Source organism: Pseudopipra pipra, chromosome 14 (assembly GCF_036250125.1).
Source record: "Pseudopipra pipra isolate bDixPip1 chromosome 14, bDixPip1.hap1, whole genome shotgun sequence".
Classification (NCBI taxonomy): domain Eukaryota; kingdom Metazoa; phylum Chordata; class Aves; order Passeriformes; family Pipridae; genus Pseudopipra; species Pseudopipra pipra.
The window spans coordinates 11,385,841-11,408,866 of NC_087562.1; the positions used below are offsets into that span (position 1 = coordinate 11,385,841).

Here is a 23,026-nt window from a genome sequence, read left to right on the forward strand (position 1 = left end):
TTCTAGAATTCAACAGCTATATAAACAGCCATAGACTTTTCTTAACACATATTCTATTATTGTTTTCAGCATTGTTATACTCTAAAATTATTTAATTGTTTAACCATTGTGTTCTGTGCATTGTTTGGAAAGTTTGTCAAACAGAATTTTTCTTAGTGTTCTAGAATGACACTGAAACAGACTTTTTCTTCAGAGTTGTTCTAACACACTATAAAAAAGCAGGATTGCTTTTAAGTAGCAATTCTTCACATAAAGGGAAAGACAGGAGAAAAACTCAAAACAACTGGGAACATGAAAATCCCAGAAAACAGTTTGTGTAGCAGTACTCTATTTCAACAGAAAGTTTGTTCCATTCTTGATATCAATGGCATAAAAAAGGCCACTTTCATAGCTGTTGAGCAAGTCTGTGGTGGTTTCAACTGCAGTTCTTCAGCAAAAACCTCTCCCTGCATGGTAACAGCACTTGGACAACGACCCTGTCACAGAGGTCTGGCTTTTGTGCAAAAAGCTGAGTAGTTGGAGGCCACTGCCCACAGAAACCCCCACATCTCACAGAAATTACTGCTTTCAAGGCACTGCTCCCCCATATCTTTGCTGTTTACAGTTCACAGACAAAGCAGGACTACAGCTCTCAACCAGCAGCAAGGAAGGCTCTCAGGAAGGATTCACATCACCAGCTCCTCCTGGTGCCTGCTGACTATGCCCGTGAGGAGCAGCTCGTACTGCCTGCACTGCACCAGCCTAATGTTGGAATTGCAAAGGCTGCAGGTTTTAGCCCTGGAAATCTAACACCTTTCTTTAATATTCACTTCATACAAGCAATTTCAGAACTCCCCTGGTACTCTGCACAATTTCAGCTAACACGTAGCTCCATTAAAAACTAAGAGAGCAAGAGTATGTGTTTACTTCCATATTAATACCCACAGAAATTCTTCAACTGTGAACTGCAAAGGTAAATATAAATCAGGGGGAAAAAAAGGCAAACCCTCCCAATGTTCACTTGCTTGTAACAAAAAAAGCAGGATTTCAGCATTCACCAGAGCAACCATAAATAACATGGCCATCTCTAATTTGGCCTCCAATATCTGACCAACCTTGATTTATCCACAGACAAAACCAAGCATCTCTAATTTGCTAACCAATCACTGCAATTCTTTTCTTACCAACCAATAATTCTGCCATCTCTAATTTACCAATAAATAATTCTGCACTCTCAAATTTACTAACCAATAATGTGACCAATTTGCTGACCAATGATTGTGTCAACTGGTAATAGTGCCCCTAGCAAACAGTAATTTGCCAAGCAATATTTGGACCTTCCCCCCCCAGCAATAAAGAACCGTAGTGGTCTTTGATTCAGTATCCGCTGCATTGCTCTGAAACTGCTTAACGTCGATAGTGAGGTTTTTTACAAAGTATTTGTTTTCTGTAGGAATATTTGACTGCTTAGAAATTGCACAGGTCTCTCTTAAATGTCCATGAACTGGAATATTGTCTTCCCTTTTAGCGATATTAGGGTTTGAGGGAAGCTTGTTTTTTCTGCCCGCAGTGTTCCTCGGCAGATTGCAAACTCTTCTGTCAGTACTGCTGTCATCACGCTGGGATTTGGCGACGACTCCACAGTGCTTGGACAGCGTGCCTGGGTAAAGCAGTGACACTGCTAGCCAGCTCTGTCACCCTGCTGACCTTACCACCCAAGTTGATCCTGTCTGGGCAGAGATTTGAGCAGAAAGAGTCCATATATAAATCCACATGATTGATTTGTTTTTTCTAATTTCTACATCCCTTTGCCTTGTGCGAAAAAATGGGCCTTGAGTTATTGGTTCCTTTAAACAATAATAACAGCATTTTGAAGTCATGTAGTAAGTTCTGCAGTCAGTTTTACCTCCAAGAAATGTTGCCAGTTTTGTGTCATTTTATTAGTTCATATTAAAGCCATCAGCTAACTCAACATTAGCTCAGTGAGCAGCCACTCTAAGGGCCATTTTACAAGGAAAGTCTCCAGAGAAAAAGGGCATAGCAGGAGTGACCATCAGTCCTGAAATTAGTAGAAAATTTTCAAGCTCCAAGCCACTGGCTCAGAGAGCTACAGAAAATAAAACGTCTAGAGGTTGTGGGTGAAATTATTGCAAAACTATACAACAGAATATTAACACAGAGAGAGATTGAGTTTGGCCTCAACTCTGTTAAAAAAGACACTAACTGCACCAGCTCGCCATATATTGTTCCTTGTAACCAACCTACTAGTACAGTTTACAGATAATTTATTGCACATTCCAAAGAAATGTATTGCATATTTTCAAGAAACATTAATTCCAAAACAGAATAAAATTTTGAGATTTCTAGCTTTTACAAGAAAAAAAAGACACTTGCATTTTAAATTCATATAACAATATGAACTGGTGATTGGAAGCACATTCTAAAACTGCAAGCAGGTCCCCTTCTTTATCCTTTTCTTTCCCATCTTGTGGAATAAGCACAGCCTAAGCAACACTATTGCTTCTCACTTTTTTCTTCCTGAAGTCTCCTGGGTTTCTTGAAAGCAGAGGCAGAAATGCCATTCTGGGTGGCTATTCCTTTAGAGGAGGTTGTGAATAGGGAAAGTTAGCCAAGAAGGAAAGGGAGTTGGCCAAGAAGGCAGGAATTCCCAGAAGCCCAGAGGTTTGGTATGTTTAACGTTCTCTTGGTGCTGGAGGAACAAGCATAATACCACTGGAGCTTTACTAAAGCTGATTTCCTGAACCTAGTTATATGACAAAAGTAAAATATAAAAACTCACTATCTGAGTGTTACGGATAAGTAACAACTCTGATGTTAGCTTCAGTAGTATTGCTGGTAAAGATTTCAAATAGCCACAACATTAGGGGGTTTTCCAGAAAAATATTTGCTTTACAAGCTTGGACTTCTTTTCAGTGGCAAACATTTCACTGGCCAATACTGGAAAGATTAACTTGAATACAAAAAGCAGCACTGTTTAGCTGGTGAGCCTGAAAAGTAGGTGTGACAAGGTAAAGGCACTAAGAATGTGTTTTGGATGCATTTCATCCTCCTTTAAAGCGGAAGAGGGTGGCAAAATTTAAGTAGGAGATGGAACTTGCTGAAGCCTAACACATGAATGGAAGACAACTGCACAGGACAAGGCACAATGAACGTGAGAGCAGAAATCTAAGGACTAACAGAGGGACAAGATGTCAGTCAAGAGGGAAAGTGACAGAAAACAGGAATATGTTTACACCTTGAAAGATGAAACAAGTTTCTAGATGTGTGTAGCTGCCTGTTTCTCACTTCAAAAGTGGCATGAGAGAAAAATGTACCTGTCCAGGAGTTCCTCAGTTTGTTTTACAGTATGCACACAAGCACATCCACAAGGTTACAGAGGATACTACGAAGAGAAGCGTCAAAGGATAAAACACATTAAAACCACATAAGTATATGGTATAACTATAATGTGTTACACTGGGAGGGAACACAAGGATTGATGCAGGTGGGAAGATGGTTTTGTCTTGTCTGGTTAAATTTTCTACATTAGAGTACTATTGATTTTCCTAAGTATATAGGATACTGTATATACCCCATTCTGCTACCCTTACACAGGTTAATTCTTTTATCCATTTCAAACGTGGTCAATCAATAACAGTGATCAGGTAGGTTGTGAAATTGCCTGGAAAACACATCCACAAAGTAAACCCAATACATTGGCCTGTCTATGTGACTTAAAGCTTAGCACAGCATTGAAAATCACTAATGGAACACTGTGCAGTTTGTTCATGCTACGAGCAGTCAAGAATCATGCATAATGTAATAGTGCATCTGCTAACAGCAGCTCACACAAGCTAATTTAATCTTGTTTTACACTAGACACAAGGAATTAATCTTTAAAGCTGCTCCCGTGATTCTCTTTGGTCCTTAAAATATCGAGGGTCTTTCCACCTCCCCATTTACAATACTGTAAAGGGATACATTTCGGTTATCATCAAGTATTTACACTTCATCTACATTAGCTGGAAAATGGATGCAACTCCATAATTTATCAGTCCTAAAAAGCACATTGCTGGCCCAGTCCGGAAGCTGTGTTTTGTGCTGTCACATCTGAAACTAGTATTAAGTCTCAGACTCTACTGTGGAAGTTAGATCACCTAAATAATTAATATTTGAAAATAAATAAATTACCTTTTTTTCTTGAGTTTAACTTGTCTGTATTAATTACATGAGACTGTGTCACAGCCTACCTTTAATAATATTATTATTGTCTTAACTACTTGCATTGCTACAGTGCTATTGTGTTTGCTACTGTGCAAACACAGAAAAAGTTATTTCTTCACCTGAAATAACTTATCACCCCAGTACAAACAAAGATACAGATAGATTGGAGAGTAAGTACACAAGGAAAAAAAAAAAACAACAAAAAACAATATTGATGATAAAGACAGGAAATAAAATACTCATACATAGTAAACCTCACTTTTGCAAGATTTCAATTTGGGAGCTTGATCGTGAGTTTTTGGACCTATAGCCAAAGAGAAATTTCAGGAGGGCTTTAGAAGACAACAATGAATTACCTTTGCAAATGGTCATGGCAAGCTCCTTGTGAGCATGAGGAAGGCTGACAGAGAGAAATGCTCATAGGAAAAAGTAACAAGTGGGAGGTGGAAACTAGGCACTCATTACTCATCAAGATTGGTGAGGCATATGATGCCTTGATACTGAGAGCAGGATGATAGATAAGGGGAAAGGAAAGAGTGAACATGAAAACAAGTATTTTACTACAAGTGTGATGGAGCTAATGGAAGAAAAACAAGGGAGGAGGGAAAGAAATAGCCTAGGTAAACAGACTTTGCAAAAGGTTTCTGATCATGTGCAAGTGAAATAATATTATATTTAAAGAAATAGTGTGCAATAATGAAAGGATGAGGATGAGAACCTGGGAAAGAGTTTATGCTGCAGATGGGATGGGACAGACTCCCTGAAATGGTCAGAGAAATAATCAAGAGGACAAAGATGTGGCCTGGCCATCAAATATTTAGGTTAACAGACGATGACAGTGACAGCACCAGGACATTAGACACTGCAGTCCACAAGAGATATGCTGAAGTTTCATTGTTGTAAACAGTTTTCAGCAAAAGTTTAAAATTCTGCTTTAACTGTGATATATTGAACATCCATGGGAAAACATTAGATGGTGACAGGCCAGTATAATATACATCAAAGAAGGCAGAAGTAAGCCCAGGAGGAATAATTGTTGAGTTCCTATTTGTGGACTATATCTTAAAGTTAACATACAGAAAGAAGAGCAAAGTGCAAGCAAAGGACACACTCATGAAGATGAAGAGCTAGTGCAACTTCCCTGCTTCTTGCAGAGGGGGCTGGTTGAGAGGACCTTTAAAGGCCTGTTCCAAACTCAGCTATGCTGATTCTAAAACTCCTTGAAATCAAATGAGGAAGTCTAAAATTGATTTAGAGAACATCATCAGAAAGTAATTCAACTGATTTAGAGAAGACAGAGAAGGAAAACAATGAATAGAAGTGCTTGAAAAGAGTCCAGAACAATTTTTTTGACAGTTGAAGAGTTACACCAATACAGAGATATATGAGAAAGATACGATCAAAATAATGATGAGTATTTGAGTCCAGAGGAGGCCAACAAGTTGATCAAAGGGATAGAGAACTGGGATTGTTCAGCCTGGAAAAGAAAAGACTTCAGGGTGACCTAACTGTGGCCTTTCAGTACCTGAAGGGAACTTACAGGAAAGATGGTGCAAAACAATTTACAAGTGCATAGAGTGACAGTACAAGGACAAATGGGTTCAAATTGAAAGAAAGTAGGCTTAGTTTAGATATTAGGAATAAATTCTTCCCTGTGAGGGTGGTGAGGCCCTGGCACAGGTTACCCAGAGAAGCTGTGGATGCCCCATCCCTGGAGGTGTTCCAAGGCCAGGTTGGATGGGGCTCTGAGCAACCTGGTCGAGTGGGAGGTGTCCCTGCCCATGGCAGGGGTGGTGGAACTGGGTGATCTTCCAGGTGCCCTTCCAACCAAAGCATTCTATAATTCTGTGATATGGTAAGTATGAAAAGGACACCAGACAGAGATGAAGTTAGAGGAAATGGTCTGAAATGGAGAAACAAAACAACCCTCATGCAGTGTGATCAGGGAGAAACAAAATTTTTCAGGAAGGAAAGAAAAAGCAAGCAGGAAAGGCAAAGAGCTGATAAAATCTGATATTGATCTCTAGGAAAGCGAGCTAGCAAGCAGCAAGCATGAGCTTGCTTGTTTACTCAGGTCTAGAATGGAAGAGAACACTGTGCTTTTGTGGCTTATTAGACTGGTGTGAATAGAGGAGTTAGGCCAATACCAATCTTCACCAATTTTCAATTTCAATTTTAGATTCAAGCCAGCCTTTCAAACCCACTTGGAACCCTCAGGTTTTATTCTACATCCTAAGAAATACCAATATTCCCCAGATCTTCTGGAAAACTATAAATTGAAATCCTTTGAAGCCTGTTTAAGACCACTTCAGAGGTTGGTGAAGTGTTGCAGTTGGAGCATTCACTAAGGACTGTTCATAAAATACCTCTTTCTGCTTAAGCTTTAAATATAAACAAGCCTCATGAGATTCAAATCTAAGTATCTCCTGCTCTAATTTATAGTAAATGTTTAAGGGACAAATAAGAAAAAACAGAGAATCTGATAAGGAAAATATTTAAACAGATACAAACTAGTAATAAGAGAAAGAGTTCTCTAAATACATTCAGTCTACTTCTTAACATGCATTAATAGCATTTCTTTAAACAGTTTCTGAATACTTGGACATGGCTCCTACTTTAAAATGCACAATCCAATGATACTCAAGTACTCAGTGAGTAGTGGAAGAAGAATAACAATAATAAAATTATACAATTTATACATGTCAACTTGATTCACAATAAGCACAGCAGATCCTTAAAAGGGGCTTAAATGTCAACAGGGTGTTATGAATGAAAGAACAGAATAAACATCCATTATGTTACAGTGTATGTGAAAAACTGCATGGAAAATAGAAATCAGGTTTGATTTAGGATTATGAACCCATAAATTCACTTGTACTTCTTATACGTTAAGCCTGTCTCATACAGTACTTATTATTATTTCTAAAGGAAAAGAAAATCTAACATCCTGTATAATCATTGGAATTTACTGGTTCCTTGTGTTTCTAGAAAATACTTTGTTGACTCCATTCTCGTTTATAATTAAGTTTATTTCTGTTTATTTTAAATATAACTTAGAAAATAATTTGAGTGCTATAACCTCTGTCTGTACACAGACGCACAGATAAATGATATATAATACACACATCCAAAAAATGCTTATCATGCCTTTTCTCTCAGATACTTAATGTAATTTTAATACAAGATATTCAGATAAAAACAAACACTTGAAAATAGCATCTAGCAGAATTAAACTTGGGACTATGAATGAGGCCTGAGCTGAAAAGCTTTTTCAGGGCCATAAAAGGAAAGTTTAAGTAAACAATACACTGTTTTTATTTAAGAAAAAAAAAAAAGGAAAGAAAAATCATCCTATGCCAAGCGCAGTCAAAATGCATTATTAGGGTGTCCAGGAAATTATAGCTTGTGTCCATTAGTCCTTTCAGGGTTAATATTGATGCAGATATTATTTCTATCCACGGTACCATTTATTTGAAATATTATGACTGGGAGTAGCTGCAGCAGTGAATCAAATCAATTGATAGAGCAGTTAGCCCCGCAGTCAAGGCTGCCTTTACACCGTGCAGTGAGCATGAAATATTATGGAGATTGTTCTTTAAAGTGATCACTTTATCATCATTTGTCTGCAGCCCAGGCTATTCCTTCCTGCCTCGCTTCCCTGTTGGGTTAGAGCTGTCATAACTCAATCAGCCGTATAATGCTGTTCATAGCACCTCCGTAGCAGGTATTGAACCTGTCAAGGGCCACTGAGGGAATTATACTTATCCACTTTGACAGCTAGCAACACCACTCTGATATTTATGTCAGTTTATATATGTATGATATGTATTTCTTAAATGTAATTAGAAGCCTGTTTGTGTGTGATATATCTGAATTGCCCAGAGCTGCCCATGATTAAGACATTGATTTCTAACCTTGTGCATTACTGGAGAAGGGAATATGACAAGCTCCATCACTCAGGGGTTGCAGCTAACCTCTTCTGTCTATATACATCATATGAAATTGTCACTATTGTTTATCTGTTCCACAAAGTTGACTACAAAGCTACTGTTATTTTAGTTTGCTAAATAAACTAAAAGACTGTAAAACAAACCATCATCCCTGTGCCTCCAGAGCACTCCTGTTTGCAGCTGTGTTACTTGGAAAGCAGAGCACAGTCTGAAAGCTGGGGGAAGATCACCATCATGTTTCCTGTGACACTTGTTCTCATAGGTAGCTAAAGCATACTACCTGGATTCAAGGTGACATTTTTGTATATATCCTACATGCCAAGCAATAGAAAATACACTGTATTGCCATTATAAAGGGAAGAAAGACCAATATGGACAAAAAAACCCCCACCTCTCCCTGAGAAACCAACCATCTCTTTATGCTTATCCTTTTTTTCTGTTACTGTTTCAGAATGGGATTGTTACACAAAATAGTTTATGTATGATCAGCCTCTTAACTTTTTTCCCATTTTAATATACCACAGGCTTGAGGAGATTATACTTTCCAAGCCATTCTTTCTCTCACTGCATAATTAATGCTGAAGCAATCTCTTGTTTTGTGTTTGTTGTTTTTAAAGTTCCAAAAAATTTGGGTAAGTACTTCTGAATTCTACCTTAGACAATTCAGTTTCTCGGGTTCACAGGGCATAATCTGTATTCAACTATTTAAAATTCACACTTTTCTAGGTTAACAAAAAATAAAATAGTATGGTTTGAGGTTTTTTTAACTGTATACTCAGGTTTGACTTCCATTTCCCTCCTTCTGAAGATATTTGGGGTCAAAAGTATCAAATTTGGACAGATTTCAAAAAAGCATCTGCATTAGATTATGTTTTGAAAAATCCTCTCTTTAGCTCTGGTTTTACAATACAGGATTCTAAGAAAATTTCAAAGCATTATTTTAGAGAATGAGAACTTTCCATGTCTTCATCCCCAACAACATGGGTGGACAGTTTAAGCTGTCACTCATCATCAATAGAAATCCCCATTTCAAGATGCCTTGAAGCTTGCTGAGATCAGAGATTAGGGTAAATTGTATGATCCTATTTCTGGTTTTTTAAACAAATAACAGATGAATCCAAGAAAAACAAGAAGCCTGCAAATGCTGCTCACAAATAGATACTAATTTTTGAAAGTATAATTACCTTCTGGAAGAACACCCATCACAACCTTAACATTACATTAACTGCACTTAATTTTGAGTTTCAGGTGCTTACGTGAAATAGAATTTCAGTGAAACACATAAACAACGTTAAAAGAGTCCAAAGGATCAATCTGCATCTCTAGACATATATTTGTGACTGGTCCCTAGAAAGCAATCTAGAAAATATCTATTCCACCAGTCTCCCACAGAAAATCTAGTTCTATTCTCACAGGAGCCAAAAGATACCTCAAGATGTCATACACAAAGCATTCAAGCTAAATATCATTTAGATGTCACTGTTCTGACCTTCCCTTAATAAAATCCAAAGACCTCTGTAATCCAAAGATCTGTGATGAGAGCTATGTGGTTTAATTCATATGTTTCCAATGTAATTCTTCCAGATTGTTTAATTTATAATGAAAATGGAAACATAATTTTGTTTTCTGAGGTACAGCACAATGTCCCTCTAGCTGATAATTTTTATGTAGCTATGAAAAGAAAGGCAAAAAACCTCAAGATAAAATAATAATTTTCCAGACCTCTGTGAAAGAAGAGGGCTGTGAAAAATGTATTTTATTTCTGAATTATCACACAGAACCATGATAGACTAAAATAAAGTGCAGCAACGAAAGCCAACGAAATTAGTAGTATCTAGCAATCAATTAGTACTTAAATCTAAAGTGCTAAACATTAATTGAAATAAATCTGAAAAGCTTGCTCACAACTTTTGTCAAGCTGCATCAGCTGCCTCAGGTAAGGATTCTGCCATTAGAAAATAGCTGGCTCAGTCAAGGATATAATCCCACCAGTTATATCTGGCTGCATTAACTTGTGAGACAAATATTTACACAGCCTATGGTGTTAAACGGTGCTGACCTCGGTGACCGTAAGGGACAGTCCATACAATTACCATCAGCTGCCCCCAAAATATCTCCAGCTAATTAAGATCTACTTTCCTACACATCATTATGCCAGTTCCCCTTCGCACTGCGATTTTTGAATAAGCAGATGATCTAAGATGCAGTTAGAAGGAAAACCACAAAACTCGCTGGCAGTAAATTGCAAATGATCTTTCTTACATCCTCACAAGGAAATGCAACAGAAATGCGATCTTTAAATTATTTTTGTTTTAAAAAGGCTTTTTCAAAAAGGACCTCAACTTTTGAGCAGGCAGATTAAGTGCCCTGGTTCTGCCATGTAAAGATAGGGATGTGTCGAACTTGAGAGTTATTGTTTATTCTTTGGATGCTAAAAAACTTCCTTCCAAAACATTCCAAGATGATTATAAATGCACCCTTTAGACAGCTAATGAATTATGATCCTTTTAGTTTTGCACACTTGAATGGTATACAGAAACAATTTATAAGGGAGAAAGAGGAATAATTATCTAACATATATACCACAACATTTGATTTTTGATATGTCTAAATCACATCTCATAATTTTTGATGGCTTTCATTTGACCAGCTATGGAACTAACACTTGGAGAAAAGAGTTGCATAGAAATAACCAACTGTCTCAGCTGGAAATGACCTGAACACTAGTGTTAACTAAAAGCACCACCCCTTCTTTATTAACAGTGCTCGAGACTCTCATCTTACATCTCCACAAAGCCAGCTCCTTCCAGCAGCAAAGTGCCCCTTTAACACCATTGGTTTGGAGCTGATGCAGAGCATAGAGTGCCCAGCAATGAATCATCCCTGGTAATTCCATGCTTTGCATGGAAGATCAGACAATTTCATAGTGTTACGTTATTCAATTGCCATGTGTTGCATGTAATATTTATGATGCATTTTATATCTTTAAAGCACCATACAGAGCCCATAAATGAAAATATGGTAGGAATTACTATTTCTATTCATATGAGGAGAGATAACTGAGTCAATGGCACAGCTAAGAGAAAAATTCTGATTCTCTGTCCTGAATTTTGCCAAATAGTCCTGATAAAGTGTTTTCTTGGGTCACACCTATACTCTATTTTCAGAGAAGCTGAATTTTATTCTGGTGCCTCAACACAGACACCCAGTGCCATTTGAAATGCTCTTGGGGATCCCATCAGCTCCCCACTTGCTGTTACAAAGCAGCATAGTCTCATAGGCTGCCCATATACAAATTTCTTGGACAATACAGGACATTTCAAGGGCTACAGATGGGTAGAGTTAGAAAACTGAATCAAACATTCTATGCCAATATCTTGCATCAAAACAGTGAATTCCTGAATGTGATGAATAGAGCAGTACCAGCTTCAAGACAGGCCCAACCCAGTACTAATTAGCCAAACCCTTTGAATCCTAGCTATGTGCAAGAGCAGATGCAAGAAATCTTATTCAAAATTCAGAAAAATCCAAACTGTACCTTCTGTTTACAACTCATTGCCATTTATGGTTTGCAGCATTTCATTCCAAAGAAAAAATAAATTTTGTGTGTTCTTTGTAAATGCAAAGGGCCTAACTCCTAGGAAATTAGATGTTTCTGCTCATCAGTGGCAGGGTTATTCTGGCACTGCACACTGAACAGTTGCAGGGTTGTGAAGAATAAAATTTGTGGCAAAAGAAGAAATTCTGCATTCTACTACTAATCCCATGCAAATTAATTTTCCCTAACGCCTGGCAACTTTTTTTGGACACCATAGTCTTTCAATAAAACATGAGCACCACAGACATTCCTGTAACATAATATCTTAGGTATCCACTAGTTAATATGTAAATATAAAGAAACACCTATGGAAATATACTTAAGCTGTTACCAATACCACTTATGCAATATTGATGATTTTTTAAGGGCATTTATAACTGTGTACTACTACTCTCCTTCCTTTTAGCATACCCCATTCCTACAGCTCTTTATGAATAAGTGGTTTACTCTAATGGCACTCCTTTTTTGTCATTCCAAGGATATCTTTATTTAGAAAATAAATTGGTGAAATCCTTATATGGAGATGTTGATAACTTAGATGAGTGTTTTAAGATTTGTCCAACTCAGGCCACACTGAAAAGGAACCACATGTCAACTTTTGATCCACATTCAGGTTTTGAATTCCCAAAACCTGGTTTTCTTTGGCTCACAGTTTTCTCACTAATGCACAGAGCACAGGAGGATGACTTGGATATTTCTGATTCTGCCACTGATCTGTTGGCTGAACTCGAGCAAGGTTCTGCATCTGGACTGAATGCTAATGAAAGTAAATAATTCTTGTGAAATATTCTCAAATCTTCCTGTGAAAAGAACAATAACACTATTGTGATCTGTAGTGTAAATTGTATCACATAAATTATTTTCCACTAATTTCTTTACGAATTAAAGTGTCTTATCCAGTTTGTCTCCAACAACCTGGTACAGGCCTGTGAAGAAGGACAGGGACAGACAGGAGCAAACGAGAGAGAATATGGACTGATACATCAGGGCAACCAAAGCCATCACAGGCTATAAAAGCTTAGGGCTGTGCTTACTAGATCTGCTTTCAATAAACAGTCACTGTGATGCACCTCCACTGGCACTGCACATTAGAGTCTAAATTTAAAAATAAATTCAGCTGCTGCTCTTAAGAGCTGTCAAAACAAGAGCTACTGACATCCTGATCTTTAGCATGAACATGGAGCTGCAGTACCTAACCATCAAAGGTACTAGAAACAAACACAATTCTATCTGCTAAATTGCTGCATCTTATCTCTGCCACCTTTTCCTTTCATATTTTAGGGGGTGCAAAGTGTACATAATTATGTAAAATCATTCTGACATATCTGAATTTGTTCTTGCCAAGCCATTTCTTTTGCACAGCACAAACAACAATCAGCCAGCAAAACAGAAAAAGATGACTCATGGTTCATCATGACCATCTCCAAAATCTGTTCTCACAATCTTCCTGCTCTACCCTATACTGATTCTTAAGTACCCCTCAAATTCAGATTGCAAACTCTGGTGCTGTATTCACATGGCATTCAGAAGTGTACAGTGTAATTGTGCAGGACTGGTACCAGACCCAGGACTTTCTCTCATGACAATATAATGTGGCTTCCATGGCTTAGTCAGAGCTATAACCCTACACAAACAACTGCAGAAAGTAGCTATTTCTGCTACTAAAGGCATCAGACTTTGGAATGCCAATCTACCATTTCAAAAAGGGTTGCTACAGGGAAAGAGAGCAAAAGAACAAATTCAGGTTTGTTTTTTTGTTTTTTGCTGGAGCTCTGGGATTCACTTCTATAATGGTCTGCCTGGTGATCTCTGAGCTACTCTGCCTCCCACTGTGTCTGATATCAGGAGTGCCAGAGTGGCTGAGAGATCAATGGAGCAGCTGAGGGAGCCAGCTGGCAGGGGAAAGGAGGAATGGATTGTGAGGGATAAAGAAATAAAGAGGAAAAGAAAAAAAGATTTGTTGAATTAAACAGTAATGAGAAAGGGACAGAGGAACTCACTAGCCCTTTTAGAAGGGCCACGTTAAGTCCTCCACAAAACCCAGGACCCTCTGGAGCATTCTAATCAGTTTAATGATGCAGATCCCCCTTCCACCCCCTGCATGAGCTGAGCTGGTTTTTTTGTCTCTTTATCAAAAGATGACTTTTCTAACAATGATATCATTCACAACCCATACATTTATTTCTAGAGTTGGGGCAGCACTGATTTGCTGAGATGATCATGGTCATAAAACACTGCCGTACTACAGAGTAGTCTGACATGATCCTCAGTTTGGGAAAGAACCTCAGATGTCTTAGGGAGAGGCAAAGTTTGCAAGAAAGAGGTCCTAAAGACCAATTCTATGTTTGAGGAAAAATGGATAAGCTTTCTTTCAGGCAGGTATGAATATCTTCTCACCTGAAGCAGAAGCAGCAAACTTGAAGATAAATGTAGACCGTAAACAATTCTTGTGATTTAACTTAATTAGGTTCAGCTATTACACAGTTTGAGAGAAGCAGCTTGTTAGAATTTGCAGACAGGAGTGCCAATGAGACTGATAAAGGAATTGGGCTTTCTTTGACAGAGAGAAGAGAGGTGTACAATCATAATTATGGAAGGCTGAGGAATATGGAAAAGATGCAGAAAATGTTGATTTGTCAGAATATAAGGATACGCATTTCATATTCTAAATTCTGTATACTGAGTAAATGTCCATTATGCCTGTTGAGTGTTGATACAAGAAATGAACATTCACATGCCCATATTTACATCCTGCATTATTAATAAAGATTTCTTTAAAGTCTAATACATAAAGGATATGAAGGAACAACAAATGGAGGCAGAATTTAAATGAAGCAGTTGTAGATTTGGTATGAGATGTGAGGTGACAGGCATTCCTACCAACATGCATAATGTGGTTGAAAAACCATGGCAGGCTGCTTCAGGCTCTCCACTGAGTAGAGTAATATGGTAAACATCCTTTATATAAATGTATATAACCTGAAAAGAAACATAACCCCCTAATTGCATACAGCACGTGAAGGAAACACCTATATTCATCTACACTGTTTCACAGAATACTAAAGGCAAGAAAAACATCCAGATTCCTATGAAGACTACATAGTGGAAACTCAATATGCTCTTTTCTTCCTTATAAATTATAAGCAAAGCTTATTAAAATGGTCAAAAATATGTCCACATTTAATTTAGATTTAATACATTAACAGGTTGCTCACAAATGCAGCAAATTTGACTTTCTTTTTGTTTGAGTTGCACTAGTGTCCATCTCCATTGCTCTTGCATCTCAAGATATGTTTAATATTCTAGCAGAATACAATCCCAGGTTGTCTGAGGATAGATGTTAGTATAAATCCACATGGATAACATGAAAGCATAAGGATTCAGACTTGATGCAGACAGAAAGATGAAGATGAGTCTCCCTTGGGCCGCGGGTGTGCAATATTTATATAGAACCTAAAGGGTATTTCACAGACCATTGTCCTAGACAACACTTTTCCTGGATACTCAATGCTTCCTTTGTAGGGGTTCATAAGCAATCTGTGGGCCATAGTTTGACCTGTTTCATTGACTTAGTTCAGCCCTGTGCTTCAAGACCATTCCTGTATATGTTCTTGGAAGGATACCACAGAGAGGGCAAGACAAAAGCAAACTTTATCCTCACTCCAGGCAAGGAAGTACAGTATGCACTAAATGGACAAAGGATGGCAAGTCTAAAACAGCTGAAAAAGACCTAGTTGAACTCCCCCCTAAGCTTATTGTTTGGATTAATTCAGGAAACGGTGGGCCTAGGTTACGGGGAGCAAAGGATAGTTGGGAGACTGTGTCCTTCCTTTAGCAGTATTCCAAGCAACAGGAATTTAAGCACCATTGCTGTGGTATTGCCACATTGCAAAAACATTTAAAAATACTCAGAAAATACTTCCCATGGGCTGAACTTATCTAGTCCATGTGTCTCTGATCTTAACATGACAATCAGAGAGGCAAACACGCAAATCTCATTGTTTCCAACACCTTTTGATGGCCCCCATGCTACAGGACCCTGGAAGCTTTACTTCAAGGGCTCACAAGCCATTTGAAAGGATATTGCTAGATATGACATCTGGATTCTTATCTCCCTTTTATCACTCAGCTAATTTACCTAATACTACACTGAAAGAATGTCTTTTTTGAAGAAAATACCACATGAATATCATCCAGCTTTCTCCACCAGATAAGACAGACACTGAGAGGGAAATTTTCTTCTCTGTCTGCCACCAGAATACCTTTAAAGAGACATCTGTGCCTCAGCTTCCCTATCTGGGAAGGGTGAAGGCATATTTGTTTCTCAGAGCTTCCATTTGATGGCAGGAAATATGTAGCAGATTCAGCTCAGTTTCATTTTCCATTTTTGTGTTCATTTGATCTCAAAGCTCAAAAATATGCAAAGCCACATGAGTTTTAATTTAGAATATGGTGTATAAAAGGAAGACTGTACAATACTCAATAGAAAAGTGATGCCAAGCAATTGTTAGTAATGAAGAAATAATAATGGTACACTACAGCTTTGTTCACTCTGAAAACAACAAGGAATGGCCATCAGCTTGCAAAATGGTGCTACAAGAAAAGCTAGTCTAATTTGCTAAGTCAGAAATGGGTGATTTTGAAGCTCCTGCCTCCCCTGGTACCTTTGGAAAGAGATTAGAATGGGAAAAAACTGCAAAACAATGTCCAAAATATATGAGAGCTCAGAACAGCACAAACTTCATTAATGAAAAAATCTGGATCTTCACTATTCTCTTCTGGGAGAATTAATCAGATGTTGCAGTTTCAGATTTATAGATTGCTGTGAAAATGGGTAATCTGAGGGGAAAGCCTCATAAAAACTTAACAGCAACACCGAGATAATCTGTGGGCTCACAGTGGCCATGTCAGGGCTAATTGAAATGTTTAAGAGCAGCACAGCTTCCAGGCTCCCTGTGATACATGCTGAAGACACGAATATAGACCATCTCTTTGTCTTGACTGGACATATTTTATCGCTCTGTATCATGAGACTGTCACCCCAGACTTCTAATTGCTCAAACCTTTAGACACAGGGCACCTAATAATTGCAGTACCATGGCCAGCCTAATAATAAAGATAATTTACAGTTCAAAAGCAAAGGGTAATTTGTAATATGAATGGCTTTTTGTGTCCCTAAGCTCATTTCAGGACTTGAGGATCCATGCAGCAATAGCTACAGACTTTTGCCTGAGCGTGTGACTTACTGTGCTGGTTTATTTAGCCATTTTGTTCCAGAGAAACACAGAAGCCCGTGGATTTAGGGGAAATCAATGGGGTGTTCAACACTAAACATATTCAAAACTTGTACAAGTATGTGTCCTGCACAAATACAAAAGATTTTAAGTTCATATAATATTCATACCTGTAAGTGTTACTGAAGTGTACAATACCAAATGGAAGCTTAAAACTCATTCATAATTAGAAAAGTATCAAAGTCATGGTGATTGTTGCATTAATTTATGCAGAAAACCAGGAGTTATTGAAAGCAAAAACAGATGTCTCCAGGAAGGAGAGGATCAAGGAATTTTATCAACACCAGGAAGAAACTGAAAGTAAGCAGTTGTCCCCACGCTGCTCTGCCCCCTCCAGTGGGCTGCAGGGCAGACCCACCAAGACCCTCGAGCCAGTGTCCTGCTCCTCCTGTGGAAGAATTTTCTCTTTCACAGCACCAGGTTCCTATTACACAACCACATTTTTTTCTTTGCCTTTTTATAGTTCTCTCAGCTTTAGAGTCAAAGCCCATGCCACAGCCTTAGACCACTCCTGGCTTTGCCTTGCCACCCACATTGCAAGCATTACCAGAACAAAGCCTCTGTTACTGTAAAGCTTTAAGCTTGACAGTTTTAAAGAAAGTCACAGAGCACTCACTCCATGTAGGAGAAGGATCTCTTCACTCCTCAGTGAGAGCTAGGTTTTGGAAGAGACAAAGAGCAATTAGGATGCACATGTTTTTCTCATGATGACACAGCTCTGGACCTGATAACCAAAGGCACAGGAAGTCTGTCTCACCAACCATTTAGACTCATAATTTTTTGCCATTTGCTTGGCATGCCTGATTGCTCTGAATGTCTCAAATACACCCGTTCATCTTGCAACAGTAAATGGGTCTTAAAAGTCTTGTTGACAATCTTACCACCAAACCCATGTGCAATTTAAACTATTAAGAAAAAAAAAGGAAAAAAGTGGGTGAACACAAGAATGAAATAAAACACTAACAGGGACCTTCCAAATGTGGTCACACTGACAGGATGGCACTGGAATCTGGGTTTGTTTTAAACTTACATTGTTTAAAAGCAGCAGGGGACCAAAATGATGATGGCATCATACTTGCTGAAGGGGGGAACCTGAATTGAACTCTCAAGCCAAATTCTAATCTCAGATTTCTGTGACCGTATTCTCCATTAAGAAACTCCTGCAGACACTGATGGGACTCCAGCATGAAGACGGCTCTGTGAGCAGAGCATGAGGATCAAAATCTGCTGTATGGGCACCACACATGGAAACACTATCCACAGTTTTTCTCACCAGACGTCAAACATCTTGAGAGCACAAGTAAAGGAAAGCAACATTCATAAAATCAAAACCACAAATAATTAAATATTTAGTTTTCTAATCAAGTCAAGTTGTGTGTAAGCCCTTAAACAGCATTTACAAGCATTTGATTTGTTTTCTCCATCGACTATATAAGAGTACTCATGGGCTCACAAATCAGGACTTCTTGTTTGATTTGTTTTAACATGCTTGCCATGTCAGGTGGTTTTTCCATATTTCTTGCTGTTCCTTTAGAAACTTGTAAACCAGGTCAATTTATTGAAATGTCAGCTTTTATAAATATTCCTATCCAGCCAAGCCTCTAAGTTAACACATGCTATAATTACAGCACAGCCATTTATGGAGAGTAACTAAAAGTGGGATAGCCCTTCTTACTCACATTGAGAAATATCCTACTCCTTGAGTCAACATTTTTATTTCAGTTAATTTACTTTTGGAATTCACTCTGGAAAATGTATTAGCAGTTGCAGAATCTGTCCCTAATCTTACTGTTTTTTCAGTTAAGTCTCAGTCTTTAAAATGGGCATTAAATATCTCTGGGATTGAACATTAAATATCTCTGGGATTGAACATTTTCTGTAGTGCTATTGAACCTTTTTCTTTGCCAAAATGAGGGTGATCAGCCATAAGGTCAGAGACAGAAGTAAACACAGAGCTATTTGGTTAAATGAAAATAATATAAAAATGAAAAAGAAAAAAGCAGTATTTAGAAAAAGGTACTATCTCCCTAGAACTAGGGGCAACCTTAAATTAGTCTCATCATTGAAATTTTGCCAAAATGAAAAATAATCAATATTCTTCTATTTGACAGGGGCGGCAGACTCTTGGAAAAATGATATCTGGAAATAAAACAGCAAGTAAAACATCAACACAGAAATGCAATCCCAGACAGTAGTCAGAAACAAGAAGCAGTAGAAGACATTACAAGGGGAGGAAAAAAAAAAAAAGAAGAAAAAAAAGCGTATATATTAGCAAGTTTAAGCAACATTTGAGTCCTTTCTACTGTAGCAGCTCAGCTATTTGATATGTGTCGTTTCAGTGTGGAACAGTTTGCCCAGCATAGGAAAGTACTGAACTCTGTGCCCATTCTGGAACGAGAGATTTGTTTTACAGATACCCTGGTTTAGTCGAGATATAAATCAACCAGCATTTCATTTGAGTGAGCCTGCAAGAGAATACACAGAATATACAGAATACACCGAATACACCGTGCCCTGTGTGACTGCCCTGTCCCAGGAACACGGATCAGTTACTGTCTCCCCTTCCCACCCTCCCCATCTCTGCCTGTAAATATTTGTGTTTGCAAAAACACATTGAAAATGAGTTGCTTACATAACAATGCACAAAATTCCCAACTGCCTATGGACAATAAGGTAGCTTGGGAATACACTGAACTTCCTTTTATTCACATTGTCATTGTTGAGATTATCAATGCAAAATACATATGGCAAAGCTCTAGGCAAACAGATTTTTTAGTTAAAGTTAGGGGCTTGCCTGAGACATGACCGGATTTAAATGCAAATCAAGCTACCAAACTAAATCTTTTTTAGTTCTTGCCAGCAGACTCTCATACATAACTGTATATAGAAACTGGTAATTTCCTTATATTTTGGCTTGTAATGGAAATCTAGGTGATGCAAGCCCTCTCCATTCTCCTTATTTCTCCATTCAATTTATTCTCCTCTGACATTTATTTTTCTCTCTTTGTTTTGCAAATATGAATATAATTTAAATCCAACGGGTTAAATTGCCTCTTATTTTGTAGCAGTCATCAAAAAAGAAAAAAAAAAAAGAGAAAGAGAAAAAAACCAAGTCAATACAATAAAACAACCAACAAAACTTAAAAAGTACCACAATAGAAAACTAGAGAAACCTAAAAGGAGGGAAAAAACCCACTATGTCCAGAATCTGTGTTACTCAGTATGTACAAGATAAATATGAATACTTCAAATACATCAATGGAAAGTACTAGCCCAAAAATTAGCAATACTTTGTACTGTACTAAACTAATTGTTTTTGCTAAAATCGTGCTTTGCTCTTTCCCACTTGGAAAATGAACATGTTGGACATGGAAACAAACAGCTGCAGAAGTGCAAGAATCATGTCTCTTAGAGGACAAAGCATAGGAATCCTCTACACTACCTTGGGAAATACGTTCAGTGTAGATAGGTAGACATGTAGATAAGTCTGTACAAAAACATCCATCCATCTGCATCTTCAGTAGAGTTTGAAAAGAGCTTTCTTATGGCCTTTGCCCGTGCTCTTAGGAAGCACACACAAAATACTTTCAAAAATATGGATACCTCAGAGGACATAATTATTTTGTTAAGAGGTCAGTGGAACTGAAGAATAAAATCCAACAGATATCACATTTAGATAAGACCTAGAGTTGCACATTCTTGCTGTAATTATTAGGATGTACTCAAGAAATTTTACCTGGCCACCAATTCATGTCTCAAATGAGTATAGAATCTATTATCTTTCAAAATCACAATTCTTTTTAAATACCCAGTCAGGTGCTACAAACCCACAGGAGAGCACACACCTCCAGCCAGAGACATTCACCACCAAAATCTACGCAGTTTCTTCTAATAAAAGAGCACAAGTCTTTATTTCTAAAGCACAGGTGCCCAACCTTGCAGCAGCAGACACAAGATGATAAAAAGGACACTGAACAGCAGCACAAAGAAATCTCATGTGAAAGGGAAAGACATCAGATATGGAGCCTTCACTTGTTCAAGTTCAAACATCACATATAATTTATACAGCACAGGTTACTGTACTGTGGTGCAGAAGTGCAAAAATTGAGAGCAAATTAGGAAAGGAATGTTTGAAATACTCTCAATGGCTGCTTTTGCTGGGTATTGAACTATTGAAAAAGTTACATTACTGCAGGTCAACAGGTGGGCAGCGTGCAGAAGTGACATTCAAAGGTGTCTGAAGAATGGTTCTACTGTTTTATGAAAGCAATTTTGCTTTCTTTTATTTTACACATATTACAATCAAATTGTGAAATCTGTGAAGTGGTTTTGGAATTTATTTCAATATGGGAAAACCAAAGGAAAACATGGAAATGTAGGATCCTTATCAAATGACCCTTTTTGGATTGATTTTATATCTATTCCCACATCAGTTTGCTTACATACTTGGTCTTATTTTTTTGGCTTCTCAGTTTTAAGAGAATGATTGGCTGACTTCTGAGAGAGAGGAGTTGGTTCTTCAAGCACAAAGAACAGCTGGAAAGACAGATGTCATCTATGTTACTGTTTGGTTGCTGGAGAAAAATAAAACAAGCTGGTATTTCCAACTGAATAGAAATTTTTAAGATAATTCCAGCTGTGCCCATGTGATCAGCATCTACTGTGTTTGCAGCTGTGACCATGTGATCAACCTCTGCTGTGTTTGGCCCTTCATCCAAGCACATCTGGTAAAAATATTTCAGTAGTGGGGAGAGAAAGGAGGCAGTTTGTGTGGAGATTATGTTTTATTTTAGCCTGCATGATTCTTTGTTTTTCTGATGGAATTTTTAAAGATTTGTGGGCAGATGATAGATAGGAAGAACACTGAAAATAAGAATGAGCACAGGATAGGCACAAATAGTATTGAAGTGCTGCTGGCAGTCCAATTATAAAGGATAGATTTAAAATTATTATGAGTTTTAACACAGTGTTACTACTAAAATAAAAATATATGTATGGGAAGATTCCTTTGAAAATCTTACACTGAGATAAACAAAAGGAAGCACACAAGAAAATATTTTAATATCTAGGTAGAAATGTTATTATAATACCTAAATAATAAATGCCACTTGCAAATTGAATACAGGGAAAAGTTACTAAGACTATTACCTACACATTAGTAAAGACCTGGGATCTACACAGCAGGGTCAGGTTTTGCACTTCACTGTCCAAAGCTACCTAATTCATATATAATTGAATATTCAGCCTTACAACCTCACTAAGCAAATCAACTCCCCCTGACTTGCACCCTCAGCTGTGCTGAACTGCCCCCCCACGTCTCATTCTCAGGAATGTCAGACACAATTGCTTAGGAGGGTGGGTCTGTTGTCCTGTGCTCCTGCAGCTCTGCAGACATAACTGTGTTCTGGAGATGCCCCTCTGATCTCTGCTGTGCTTGTAGAACTGGGGACTGTGAGTGCACATTAGTGCTTAACATAAGGCACTTGAGTCTAGTCTTAGATTTGTGCTGATCAGACAATAATTATTTTGAAGTCTGACAAACTTCTGCTACGGAATAATGGTTTCCAGAAAGCTTTATTTAGTGGGTAAGAATGTAAAGAACACACCTTCTACGCTTTCCGTAAATGAGATGGCATGAAATTAAGGTGCATGAATCCAGAAAAACTGCTCTGGGTTGGTAAATACCTTCTAATGACTGTTTGCTCACTGCTAATCAAAGAACTAAGGTGCTCCCATGGCATGAAATTATTGAAGAAACACATACAATTCTGCTGCTGCTGATAGGCTGCTAAAGCTCAGCAAAGCTTAACTGCATTTTAACTGCATTTTAAGCACTGCAATTTAGTGCAATTATTTGAAAACAAACAGTGCTCCGTCCATTTTTTAGGTTACATTTTTTGTATTTTTCATACAGCTTGTGAAAACTGACATTCTGTTGCTACTGTGTGTGCAACAAGTAGCAAACAAACGGATCACACAAA

The 23,026-nt window shown here is 37.9% G+C and overlaps 1 long non-coding RNA gene across 1 annotated transcript in view; it reads right to left on the reverse strand.

The window, feature by feature from the left end:
* LOC135422137 (uncharacterized) overlaps positions 1–23,026 on the reverse strand; it is a 183,611-nt gene that overhangs the window by 90,753 nt on the left and 69,832 nt on the right. Inside the window, exon 3 of the long non-coding RNA XR_010434324.1 lies at positions 3,315–3,382. This is a non-coding gene — a long non-coding RNA (uncharacterized LOC135422137). The remainder of the gene's footprint in view (positions 1–3,314; positions 3,383–23,026) is intronic.